Source organism: Lampetra fluviatilis, chromosome 58 (genome assembly GCF_964198595.1).
Source record: "Lampetra fluviatilis chromosome 58, kcLamFluv1.1, whole genome shotgun sequence".
NCBI classification, from domain to species: domain Eukaryota; kingdom Metazoa; phylum Chordata; class Hyperoartia; order Petromyzontiformes; family Petromyzontidae; genus Lampetra; species Lampetra fluviatilis.
In genome coordinates this window covers 3872890-3888037 of record NC_136332.1, presented here as the reverse complement: position 1 = coordinate 3888037, position 15148 = coordinate 3872890, and positions in this window count along the sequence as shown.

Genomic DNA, 15148 nt, shown 5'->3' with positions numbered 1-15148 from the left:
ACAGCAGGCGTCAGGGTCAAGGGTCGAACCCACGACCTCCTGTATACCAGGCGAGGCAGTTAACATCTCCTAGCCACCGTGATGATGATGATGAGAGAGAGAGACACGCAAACTCCAAATATACAGCAGGCGTCGTTAGGGTCGAGATCGAACCCACGACCTCCTGCATACCAGGCGAGGTAGTTAACATTTCCTTGTTATTGAGATAACTAAGAATCGGTTCTAACGCGCCAACCGGTCAGACCCACAAATAACGGCCTGCGTGGAGGGGAGGGGAGGGGAGGGGAGGGGGAGGGGAGGGGAGGGGGTTATCGGACGTCCGCCGAACATTGGGGACGTTAAAGGATCTTGTTACGTTTTTCTCTCTACCCCACCACCCCCACCCACCACCCCCACCCACCCCCACCACCCCCACCACCCCCACCCACCCCCACCACCCCCACCCACCCCCACCCACCCCCACCACCACCACCCCCACCACCACCCCCACCCACCCACCACCTCCACCCACCCACCACCCCCACCCACCACCGGTTTGTTGCGGCCAATTTGTGCCGATGTCGCGGTGGAATCCGTCAAGAGAAAAAGTTGACACCCTCCCCCCTCCCCCCTCCCCCCTCCCCCCCGCAATTGCGGAATTAGAGGCGCAGGGAATTGATGGCAAAAAGCGGAGGGGGGGGTGGTGGGGGGGGGAGCCGGGTTACAAATTAGCCCAATATGAGGAATACCAATAGGATGGAATGAATGAATAATACCCAATGTTGTCCTTCTAACACCGCCACCACCACCCCCACCACCACCACCACCACCACCCCCCACCACCACCCCCACCACTACCACCACCACCACCACCCCCACCACTACCACCACCACTCCCACCACCACCACCCCTACCACCACCACTACCACCACCACTACCACCCCTACCACCACCCCCACCACCACCACTACCACCACCCCTACCAATACCCCCACCACCACCCCCACCACCACCCCTACCACCACCACCACCACCACCCCCCCCCCCAACACCACCACCACCACCACCCCTACCACCACCACCCACACCACCACCACCCCCACCACCACCCCTACCACCACCACCCCTACCACCACCCCCACCACCACCCCCACCACCACCCCCCCCCCCAACACCACCACCCCTACCACCACCACCCCTACCACCACCACCACCACCCCTACCACCACCCCCACTACCACCACCACCACCACCACCCCTACCACCACCACCACCACCACCACCACCACCCCTACCACCACCACCACCACCCCCAACACCACCACCACCCCTACCACCACCACCACCACCACCCCCCCCCCCAACACCACCACCACCACCACCCCTACCACCACCACCCATACCACCACCACCCCCACCACCACCCCTACCACCACCACCCACACCACCACCACCCCTACCACCACCACCCCTACCACCCCCACCACCACCACCCCTACCACCACCCCCACTACCACCACCACCACCCCCACCACCACCCCTACCACCACCACCACCACCCCCACCACCACCCCCCCCCAACACCACCACCACCACCACCCCTACCACCACCACCCACACCACCACCACCCCCACCACCACCCCTACCACCACCACCCACACCACCACCACCCCTACCACCACCACCCCTACCACCCCCACCACCACCACCCCTACCACCACCCCCACTACCACCACCACCACCCCCACCACCACCCCTACCACCACCACCACCACCCCCACCACCACCCCTACCACCACCACCACCACCCCCACCACCACCCCCCCCCCAACACCACCACCCCTACCACCACCACCCCTACCAACACCACCACCACCACCACCCCTACCACCACCACCCACACCACCACCACCCCCACCACCACCCCTACCACCACCACCCACACCACCACCACCCCTACCACCACCACCCCTACCACCCCCACCACCACCACCACCCCTACCACCACCCCCACTACCACCACCACCACCCCCACCACCACCCCTACCACCACCACCCCCACCACCACCACCACCACCACCACCCCTACCACCACCACCACCACCCCCACCACCACCACCCCTACCACCACCCCCACTACCACCACCACCACCCCCACCACCACCCCTACCACCACCACCACCACCACCCCCACCACCACCCCTACCACCACCACCACCACCCCCACCACCACCCCCCCCCAACACCACCACCCCTACCACCACCACCCCTACCAACACCACCACCACCACCACCCCTACCACCACCACCCCCACCACCACCCCTACCACCACCACCACCCCCACCACCACCCCCACCACCACCACCACCACCCCCACCACCACCCCTACGACCACCACCACCCCTACCACCACCACCACCACCACCCCCACCACCACCACCACCACCCCTACCACCACCACCACCACCCCCACCACCACCACCACCCCTACCACCACCACCACCACCCCTACCACCACCACCACCACCACCCCCCCCCAACACCACCACCCACACCACCACCACCCCCACTACCACCCCTACCACCACCACCCACACCACCACCACCCCTACCACCACCACCCCTACCACCCCCACCACCACCACCACCCCTACCACCACCCCCACTACCACCACCACCACCCCCACCACCACCCCTACCACCACCACCACCACCACCACCCCCACCACCACCCCTACCACCACCACCACCACCCCCACCACCACCCCCCCCCAACACCACCACCCCTACCACCACCACCCCTACCAACACCACCACCACCACCCCTACCACCACCACCCACACCACCCCCACCACCACCCCTACCACCACCACCACCCCCACCACCACCCCTACCACCACCACCATCCCTACCACCACCACCACCCCCACCACCACCCCCACCACCACCACCACCACCACCACCCCCACCACCACCCCTACGACCACCACCACCCCTACCACCACCACCACCACCACCACCACCACCACCACCCCCACCAACACCCCCACCACCCCCACCACCACCCCTACCACCCCCACCACCACCACCACCACCACCCCCACCACCCCCACCACCACCCCTACCACCCCCACCACCACCACCACCACCACCCCCACCACCACCACCACCACCATCACCCCCACCACCACCACCGTGTGTGTCTCTGCACAAGTTGTTGAGCAGGCGCTCGCAGATCGGAAGCTTCGTGAAGCGTGGAAGAGTAGGCCGAATACCCTATACAGGGTGGGGGTGTCCCCTTGAGTGGACGCCCTCCCGGTAGCAGTGACTTGTGACAAGGCATTGCGGGGCTGCGCCGTTGCTCTGACAAGCGCAGCTCCTGGAAGCCAGATCTCCCTGATTGTCGAGGTCGATCTTACAAACTACTCAGTATTTTATCTTACTTTACAAGGTAAGGCCCCCCACTGAGATGCTACTTATCGTGATCGCGTGGAAATATATCGAAGCCAAACAACTCGTCACGTGTCAAGTTGATTCTAAATGTAGAGGGGGGGGGGAACCACACGGGGAGAGAGACACGCTAACTTCAAATATACAGCAGCAGGCATCGTCACGGTCCGGATCGAACCCACGACCTCCTGTGCACCAGGCGAGGTAGTTAACATCTCCTAGCCACCGTGATGATGATGAGAGAGAGACACGCAAACTCCACATATACAGCAGCAGGCGTCAGGGTCGGGATCGAACCCACGACCTCCTGTAGACCAGGCGTGGTAGTTAACATCTCCTAGCCACCGTGATGATGATGATGATGAGAGAGAGACAACGCAAACTCCAAATATACAGCAGCAGGCGTCAGGGTCGGGATCGAACCCACGACCTCCTGCACACCAGGCGAGGTAGTTAACATCTCCTATCCACCGTGATGATGATGAGAGAGAGAGGCAAGCAAACTCCAAATATACAGCAGCAGGCGTCAGGGTCGGGATCGAACCCACGACCTCCTGTGCACCAGGCGAGGTAGTTAACATCTACTAGCCACCGCAACTCCCCACCAATGAGACCGCGAGTTTTGGTGAAGTAGGCCAAACACGCCTGGGGCACTCCTCCCCGCTCGGCGTGCGGTGGCGCCGAGAGGGCAATTGCAGGGGCTGCGCCTTCGCGTCTCGCGTGGGATTTTGTTTTTTGGTCATCATCGCTGACGGTGCCCTTTGACGGGGTCACGACAGCGCCCCTCCCCCCTCTCCAACGACACCCCTCCACAACCCCCCACCCCCCCACGTGACCCCGCGATTGATCCGTCAATTAAAAAGTGTCGGGACAAATTAAAGTCCAGCAAGGCGTTCAATCACGTGGGCAAACATCGACTGCCCCCCCCCTCTCCCCCCCCACAACATCACCCCCCTTACCCTCCAGACACACAGAAGCACCCCCACCCCACCAACCCACCCACCCAACCACCCACCCCACCCACCCTCCCCGCCAAAGCCGCATATCGATTACGTTTACGAAACCTTAGCCCGAGAACGGCTCTTGACAGCAAGCAGATACCCTGGGGGGTGATGTTGGTGTTGGTGGTGGTGGGGGGGCAAGGGGTCTTTACGGAGATGGTGGGTGGGGTGGGTGGGGTGGGTGGAAGGCCGGGAGTGGAATGAGTCATCCGTGTCGGACAGGAATTTATATAAATAAATAAACAGGTGAAACGGGGGTGGTGGGGGGGTGGCAAGTAAATAAATAAATTAGCCGGCGGGGCATGATAAATAAATAAATAAGCAGGTGGCCCTGGTGAATAAATGAAATCGTTGACTGGGGAGTAAATAAATAAATAAATGCGCTGTCTGGTGGGTAAATAAATAGTGCCACCTCGCTCATTCACTCTGTAGAACAGGGGGAGATCACACAAACTCCACTCACTCACTCTCACTCTGTAGAACAGGAGGAGATCACACAAACTCCACTCACTCACTCTCACCCTGTAGAACAGAGGGAGATCACACAAACTCCACTCACTCACTCTCACTCTGTAGAACAGGAAATCACACAAACTCCACTCACTCACACTCACCCTGTAGAACAGAGGGAGATCACACAAACTCCACTCACTCACTCTCACTCTGTAGAACAGGGGGAGATCACACAAACTCCACTCACTCATTCTCACTCTCTGCAGAACAGGGGGAGATCACACAAACTCCACTCACTCACTCTGTAGAACAGGTGGAGATCATACAAACTCCACTCACTCACTCTGCAGATCAGGTGGAGATCATACAAACTCCACTCACTCACTCTCACTCTGCAGAACAGGGGGAGATCACACAAACTCCACTCACTCTCACTCTGTAGAACAGGAGATCATACAAACTCCACTCACTCACTCTGCAGAACAGGGGGAGATCATACAAACTCCACTCACTCACTCTCACTCTGCAGAACAGGAGGAGATCATACAAACTCCACTCACTCACTCTCACTCTGTAGAACAGGGGGAGATCACACAAACTCCACTCACTCACTCTCACTCTGTAGAACAGGGGGAGATCACACAAACTCCACTCACTCACTCTCACTCTGCAGAACAGGGGGAGATCACACAAACTCCACTCACTCACTCTCACTCTGCAGAACAGGAGGAGATCACACAAACTCCACTCACTCACTCTCACTCTGTAGAACAGGTGGAGATCACACAAACTCCACTCACTCACTCTCACTCTGCAGAACAGGGGGAGATCACACAAACTCCACTCACTCACTCTCACTCTGCAGAACAGGAGGAGATCACACAAACTCCACTCACTCACTCTGTAGAACAGGTGGAGATCATACAAACTCCACTCACTCACTCTCACTCTGTAGAACAGGAGGAGATCACACAAACTCCACTCACTCACTCTGTAGAACAAAGGGAGATCACACAAACTCCACTCACTCACTCTCACTCTGTAGAACAAAGGGAGATCACACAAACTCCACTCACTCACTCTCACTCTGTAGAACAAAGGGAGATCACACAAACTCCACTCACTCACTCTCACTCTGTAGAACAAAGGGAGATCACACAAACTCCACTCACTCACTCTCACTCTGTAGAACAAAGGGAGATCACACAAACTCCACTCACTCACTCTCACTCTGTAGAACAGGGGGAGATCACACAAACTCCACTCACTCACTCTCACTCTGTAGAACAGGAGGAGATCACACAAACTCCACTCACTCACTCTCACTCTGCAGAACAGGAGGAGATCACACAAACTCCACTCACTCACTCTCACTCTGTAGAACAGGTGGAGATCATACAAACTCCACTCACTCACTCTCACTCTGCAGAACAGGAGGAGATCACACAAACTCCACTCACTCACTCTCACTCTGTAGAACAGGGGGAGATCACACAAACACCACTCACTCACTCTCACTCTGTAGAACAAAGGGAGATCACACAAACTCCACTCACTCACTCTCACTCTGTAGAACAGGGGGAGATCACACAAACACCACTCACTCACTCTCACTCTGTAGAACAGGGGGAGATCACACAAACTCCACTCACTCACTCTCACTCTGCAGAACAGGGGGAGATCACACAAACACCACTCACTCACTCTCACTCTGCAGAACAGGGGGAGATCACACAAACTCCACTCACTCACTCTCACTCTGTAGAACAGGGGGAGATCACACAAACACCACTCACTCACTCTCACTCTGTAGAACAGGGGGAGATCACACAAACTCCACTCACTCACTCTCACTCTGTAGAACAGGGGGAGATCACACAAACACCACTCACTCACTCTCACTCTGTAGAACAGGGGGAGATCACACAAACTCCACTCACTCACTCTCACTCTGTAGAACAGGGGGAGATCACACAAACACCACTCACTCACTCTCACTCTGCAGAACAGGAGGAGATCATACAAACTCCACTCACTCACTCTCACTCTGCAGAACAGGGGGAGATCACACAAACTCCACTCACTCTCACTCTGTAGAACAGGAGATCATACAAACTCCACTCACTCTCACTCTGTAGAACAGGACGAGATCATACAAACTCCACTCACTCACTCTCACTCTGTAGAACAGAGGGAGATCACACAAACTCCACTCACTCACTCTCACTCTGTAGAACAGGAGATCATACAAACTCCACACACTCATTCTCACTCTCTGCAGAACAGGGGGAGATCACACAAACTCCACTCACTCACTCACTCTGCAGAACAGGAGGAGATCACACAAACTCCACCCATTCACTCTCACTCTGTAGAACAGGTGGAGATCATACAAACTCCACTCACTCACTCTGCAGAACAGGGGAAGATCATACAAACTCCACTCACTCACTCTGCAGAACAGGGGGAGATCATACAAACTCCACTCACTCACTCTGCAGAACAGGGGGAGATCATACAAACTCCACTCACTCACTCTGCAGAACAGGGGGAGATCATACAAACTCCACTCATTCATAATAAAGGCGTTTGGGTTAGATCGCGTAAGTATAAAAACGTCGCGAACCTCCACCACCCGACACGGCCAATCAGTAAACAATGTGTCACTTTAACAAAACGCCAATTAGTTACTTCTTCAGCCCACCGGTGTGTTTGAAGAGTGAATCCACAACATTTACAATTTGAGTTGTACGACGTTTGGCTGGTAATTACATCCGGCATCTTCGGGCGATTTGCCAGACTCGTGAAGCCTCCCACGATGTTTCCGGTCTTACATAGAGCAGTATGGACGATGTCATCATTGAAACATTAACCCGTAAAAACAAAGTTTTTCACTATAAATCCTTTATATGCGTGTTCAATGGGCCACAACCCAGCCCACATTGGTCTTTGAAACGGGCGGCTAGAGTCCTCTCGTCCTCTGGCTTGAGATGGCTGCCACCTATGGGTCAGATGATTGCCTGCCCCCATTAAGCAATTGGTAATTAAATATTTTTCAAAAATCCTAAAAACTGGAAAATTTTGGAAAAAAATTTTCACGAAAATACATTGTCACGCACAACGAGTCTGTGTGCAAAATGTCAGCTCGATTGGATCACGGGAAGTGGGTTAAAAAACGACCGAAAGATTTGCACGGTCGTAAGCGCGCAAGCAAGCAAGTGAACTTAATATAAAGGATTTAAAAAAGACCGAAAACTGCTGAAAGTGATAAGATTATCAAAACAATTAACATGCCATTTATCTCATGAGGCACTGACAAATTAGCCCGTGTTTTGCAAAAGCTAAAACATCAAAGTAAGATTTGGTACGATACACAACATAAAAAAACTAGTGTCTTGTACTAATAGGGGTTTTCCCCTTTTTTTCTGGCACCAAAACTGTCACCTTTTGCAAGGAATCATGTTCACATTAACCACAAAACTTGCAGTCAAATGCAAACAAAAAACAATAATCTGATAATTTATGATGTAGCCGCGCACCCCGAGTTCTCATTACTCCGATAGTGCGTTGTCTTTGAACTGTGCGCCTTTTGGCTTCATCTGGTCGAACACCATATGAGACTAGGCTCTAAAGAAAGCTGTCTCTGGTGTGGACCAATCAGTTTCAAGGACAATGCATAAATGATCAGAGTTTAGTTTTTTGTTTGCATTTGACTGCAAGTATTGTGGTTCATGTGAGCATGATTCCTTGCAAAAAGGTGACAGTTTTGTTGGCAGAAAAAAAGGGGAAACCCCCTATTAGTATATTTTGGTACTGGCAAAGGAGGACCCATGATGTGGTGTCTTGTACTAAAGATGAGCTACCTAAGTTATCAACAGAAGGTGTCTATCGGATCAATTGCTTTTGCGGAAAATGTTATATTGGACAGATGGCACGCAACATTAGCGTAAGACTAAAAGAACACCAAAGGAACATTAAATTATCACGACCACAGCTGTCGGCAGTGGCAGAGCATGCTTGCCAACAAGGACACTCAATTGATTTTGATAACGTTGAAGTGTCATGCAAAACCAATTTTTTAATCCATCGAAATACCACTAACTTTAACCGCTCTGATAGCTACGGACTTAGCGCAGCATGGAAGCGTATTACTGAGTAATACACAAGACATATTACAATTCCCAGAGGTGGGACAAAGTCATTGTTATGCAAGTCCAAGTCGAGTCGCAAGTCATCAAATTCATGACTCGAGTCTGACTCGAGTCCAAGTCACATGACTCGAGTCCACATCTCATAGGTGGGACAAAGTCATTGTTATGCAAGTCCAAGTCGAGTCGCAAGTCATCAAATTCATGACTCGAGTCTGACTCGAGTCCAAGTCACATGACTCGAGTCCACACCTCTGACAATTCCTGATAGAGGAATCACATACTAATTAACTGATCAATAATCTATTATATAATTACAATACCCCAACCTCAGCCTCTGATCTCGAATCCTGATGAGGTTCAGCAATGATGACGTCATCATGCCCTCTTTCAGACCGGAAGCACGTGGGTGGCTTCACTATTCTGGCAAATCGCCCGAAGGTCCCGGATGTCATTACCAGCGAAACGTCGTACAACTCAAATTGTAAATGTTGTGGATGCACTCTACAAACACACCGGTGGGCTGAAGAATTAACTAATTGGCGTTTTGTCAACGTGACACATTTTATACTGATTGGCCGTGTCGGGTGGTGGACGATGGCGACACATTGAAACTTATGCGATTTAACCCAAAAGCCTTGGTTTTGAATAACACTGGTCGCGAAAGCCTTCGTGTTAAACTCCACTCACTCTGCAGAACAGGGGGAGATCATACAAACTCCACTCACTCTCACTCTGTAGAACAGGGGGAGATCATACAAAATCCACTCACTCACTTACTCTGCAGAACAGGAGGAGATCATACAAACTCCACTCACTCTCACTCTGCAGAACAGGGGGAGATCACACAAACTCCACTCACTCTCACTCTGCAGAACAGGGAGAGATCATACAAACTCCACTCACTCTCACTCTGCAGAACAGGGGGAGATCACACAAACTCCACTCACTCACTCTGCAGAACAGGGGGAGATCATACAAACTCCACTCACTCACTCTCACTCTGCAGAACAGGGGGAGATCATACAAACTCCACTCACTCTCACTCTGCAGAACAGGGGGAGATCACACAAACTCCACTCACTCACTCTGCAGAACAGGGGGAGATCATACAAACTCCACTCACTCACTCTGCAGAACAGGGGGAGATCATACAAACTCCACTCACTCACTCTGCAGAACAGGGGGAGATCATACAAACTCCACTCACTCATTCTCACTCTACAAAACAGGGGGAGATCATACAAAATCCACTCACTCACTCTGCAGAACAGGGGGAGATCATACAAACTCCACTCACTCACTCTGTAGAACAGGGGGAGATCATACAAACTCCACTCACTCACTCTGTAGAACTGGGGGAGACCATACAAACTCCACTCACTCACTCTGCAGAACAGGGGGAGATCATACAAACTCCACTCACTCACTCTGCAGAACAGGGGGAGATCATACAAACTCCACTCACTCACTCTGTAGAACAAGGGGTGATCATACAAACTCCACTCACTCACTCTCACTCTGTAGAACAGGGGGAGATCATACAAACTCCACTCACTCACTCTCACTCTGTAGAACAGGGGGAGATCATACAAACTCCACTCACTCACTCTCACTCTGTAGAACAGGGGGAGATCATACAAACTCCACTCACTCTGCAGAACAGGGGGAGATCATACAAACTCCACTCACTCACTCTGTAGAACAAGGGGTGATCATACAAACTCCACTCACTCACTCTCACTCTGTAGAACAGGGAGAGATCATACAAACTCCACTCACTCTGCAGAACAGGGGGAGATCATACAAACTCCACTCACTCACTCTGTAGAACAGGGGGAGATCATACAAACTCCACTCACTCACTCTGCAGAACAGGAGGAGATCATACAAACTCCACTCACTCACTCTGCAGAACAGGGGGAGATCATACAAACTCCACTCACTCTCACTCTGCAAAACAGGGGGAGATCACTATGGGAACCTCATTTGCCAGTAAAAATATGATAATTGGTTCTGTACCCTTCTATCTGGCAACAAAACTGACACCTTTTTACAAGGAGTCATGTTTGCATAGACCGCAATACCTGCAGCCATAATACAAACAAAAGAACATAACTCTGGTGTGGACCAATCAACTTCAAGGACAGTGCACATTATCAGAGTTATGTTTTTTGTTTGCATTATGACTGCAGGTATTGCGGTCTATGCAAACATGACTCCTCGTTAAAAGGTGTCAGTTTTGTTGCCAGATAGAAGGGTACAAAACCAATTATCATATTTTTACCGGCAAATGAGGTTCCCATTGTTTGCATTCCGACCGCAGGTATTGTGCTCAATGCAAACATGACTCCTTGTAAAAAAAGGTGTCAGTTTTGTTTCCAGATAAAAGGGTAAAAAAACAATTAGCACTTTACAACCGTGCGCAGTTGCTGAGTGGAAGCCAAAAATGGGCCTAGAACGTCAAGCGATCAGCAACAAACGGCACGATCTAAAACGTTGCAATCGATAAGAGAGTGTGTGACACGACTGTTGAATCGAGCCCAGTTGTTGGAAGAGATTGAGAGAGACGACGACGGTGATGATGGTGGTGGTGGTGGTTGGGAGGTGAATTGCAAAGTCCACAGAGAGAGAGATAGAGAGTCACAACAACAACCGCCATTCGCCACTAAGTGGCGGTGACGTCACCACGACGCTTGTGCCAGGCTAGGTGCATCTTGAGGCCACGTGAAGTGTCGAACGCCCGCTGGCAGGAAGTCACAGGGCAGACCCAGGTGCCACGGGTCGACTGACTGAGATGACCGAGATGACTGGCTGATGCACCACCTTGCCCCCTACTGTGCCAACTTGCTGTGCTTTATCCACCCGGCCCTCCGCTCGTTGTTGTGAGCGTCGCTCCTCCGCCCTCCGTTGTTGTTGGAGGGCGACTGCCTCCAACTGCCCAGTAGCGTCCTTCACGAGCCTCCTCCAGAGAGGCCGATCTTGACACCGCTGGTACCAGTCATCGGCAAGTCCACTCAGCTCCACGTCCTCCTGTACCACATCACTCCATCTCTTCTCTAGCCCGTGCCGCGCCCGTTAAGCCCCCTCGATCCGGCTGAACAAAAGCTGTTTAGGCATGCGGTGGCTGGGCATGCGGGCTACATGGCCCATGCCAACGCAGCCTTGCCTGCCGGAGGAATTCACCGATGGGATTTTGCCCAGAGAGTCACACACACAGACACACAGACATACATATAGGGAGGTAGAGGGAGCGAGAGACAGAGACAGATTGAAAGAGAAAGAAATACAGAGACTTTTTGACTTTTAAACAACTTTCATTTCCGTCAGCAGCAACAGCACTGGAGGCGATTCCGATATGAAACACACAAAGTCACCAGCAAATAAATAACAAACGCTACAAATCCACGCGCTGTGGCGCTAAATGCGCCGCGCACAACACGAAATAAAAGCCACGTGGTGGTGGTGGTGGTGGTTGTGGTGGTGGTTGTGGTGGTGGTGGTTGTGGTGGTGGTGGTGGTGGTGGTTGTGGTGGTGGTTGTGGTGGTGGTTGTGGTGGTCATCCCGCACGCCACGGTGACGAGCGAGCGCTTCAGAAGGTGAACACCACGAGGGTGCCGTCCACGCTGGTGCAGAGAAGGGCTTGTCCGGCTCCCCAGCGTTCGAAGAAGACGGGCACATCACCGACATGTGTGTGGTACGTGGCGTGCTCCAGCCGGAGCCGCGCCTTGAGCAGAGAGAGACAGAGACACAGAGAGAGACAGAGACACAGAGAGAGACAGAGACACAGAGAGAGACAGAGACACAGAGAGAGACAGAGACACAGAGAGAGACAGAGACACAGAGAGAGACAGAGACACAGAGAGAGACAGAGACACAGAGAGAGACAGAGACACAGAGAGAGACAGAGACACAGAGAGAGACAGAGACACAGAGAGAGACAGAGACACAGAGAGAGACAGAGACACAGAGAGAGACAGAGACAGAGGCAGAGAGAGACAGAGACAGAGGCAGAGAGAGACAGAGACACAGAGAGAGACAAAGACACAGAGAGAGACAGAGACACAGAGAGAGACAGAGACACAGAGAGAGACAGAGACACAGAGAGAGACAGAGACAGAGGCAGAGAGAGACAGAGACACAGAGAGAGACAGAGACACAGAGAGAGACAAAGACACAGAGTGAGACAGAGACACAGAGAGAGACAGAGACACAGAGAGAGACAGAGACACAGAGAGAGACAGAGACACAGAGAGAGACAGAGACAGAGGCAGAGAGAGACAGAGACACAGAGTGAGACAGAGACACAGAGAGAGACAGAGACACAGAGAGAGACAGAGACCCACAGAAGAAGACGCGCTGCACATAACCGACACGTGTGTGGTACATGGCGTGCTCCAGCCGGAGCCGCGTCTTGAGCAGGCCCCTGAACACTGGAAGCTCCACAGAGCAGCCGTCAGTGTCACCCTCCAGCATCTTTTTAAATCCTTTACATTAAGTTCACTTGCTTGCTTGCTTGCGCGCTTGCGAACGTGCAAATCTTTCGGTCGTTTTTTAACCCACTTCCCGTGATCCAATCGAGCTGACATTTTTCACACACAGACTCGTTGTGCGTGACAATTTCTTTTCGTGAACATTTTTTTCCATAACTTTACACTTTTTAGGAAAAAAATAATAATATTTAATTACCAAGTGCTTAATGGTGGCAGGCAATCATCTGACCCATAGGTGGCAGCCATCTCAAGCCAGAGGACGAGAGGACTCTAGCCGCCACGCATATAAAGGATTTATAGTGAAAAACTTTGTTTTAACGGGTTAAATTTTTTCTCGTTTTGTACCACCGCCATCTTCGCCTGAGCACAGGCAAAGTTGGCGAGGTCACGGCGCTTGTTAGCCAGGTAAGGCACCACCCCATATACGAAGCTGCTGCTGTTGTAGAAGGGCACCCCCAGTTTCCTGAAGATGTCCCCCAAAAGGCGGGACATTGGTTTGAGCCTTTGGCAGCGTGAGTATTGGTGGGGCAGATCCTCCCTGGCACCGCAGGAAATGTACAAAGTGTGTTACCCCCGGCGAGAGATTCGGCTGAGCCACACGGCCGATGGCAACGTGCAGTGTGCCAGCCTCCACTGGAGGTCACGGACAGGGGGGAAGAGAGAGCGATAGAGGGAGAGAGAGAGACTGAGATAGATTGAAAGCGAGAGAGGGCTTGAAACAGAGCTACAGATAAAGAGGTGGTGGGGGGGGGGGGGCTATAGAGAGATTGAAAGCGAAAGAGGTAACAGACAGAGCCGTACAGAACAGCTCGCAAAATCAAGAAGCTTTGTATCTTAGCACTGCCCCCCCCCACTAGCCCCCCTCCACTAACCCCCCCCCCACATCCCCCCCCCCAGCCCCCTCCGTGTGGGTGTCAAGGCAGTTATTACAACAGAGAAGGTTTGTCATGCCCTGGGGTAGGGAACCGGCCAGAACGAATGGGGTAATTAATAAAAAAAAAGTCTGCCACAGATCTCGGAGACAGCTTGCATGATCCCCCCCCACCCACCCACCCTCCACCCCCCCACATCAACCCCCCACCCCCCCCCCCCACATCAACCCCCCCACCCCCACATCAACCCCCCCCCCCCCCCCACATTACCCCCCCCCCCCCCCCCCGCTGCTACCCGCTCCCCAGAGGTCGCAAACGGGTTTTGATTCCTTACCCGTACCCGGCCGCACCAGGGTCGCAAACGGGTACCCGTACCCGGCCGTACCCTACCCGTACCCTACCCGTACCCGGCCGCGTACGGGTAGGGTACGGGTATCGAGTACCCGGTTGCGACCTCTGCGATGAAGCCATGTTGCAGGCGTGGGTGGGTTGATTCTAGGAACTTGAATTGTGAGAAGAGACAAGACGTTGGGAAATGAGTGACAAACGGTGACTCACCAGTGACTCACGGCCTACCCGTACCCGGCCGCACCAGGGTGGCAAATGGGTACCCGTACCCGTAGCCAGCCTGGTGTACAGGAGGTCGTGAGTTCGATCCCGACCCTGACGCCTGCTGCTGCTGCATATTTGGAGTTTGCGTGTCTCTCTCCTTTCATCATCACGGTGGCTAGGAGATGTTAACTACCTC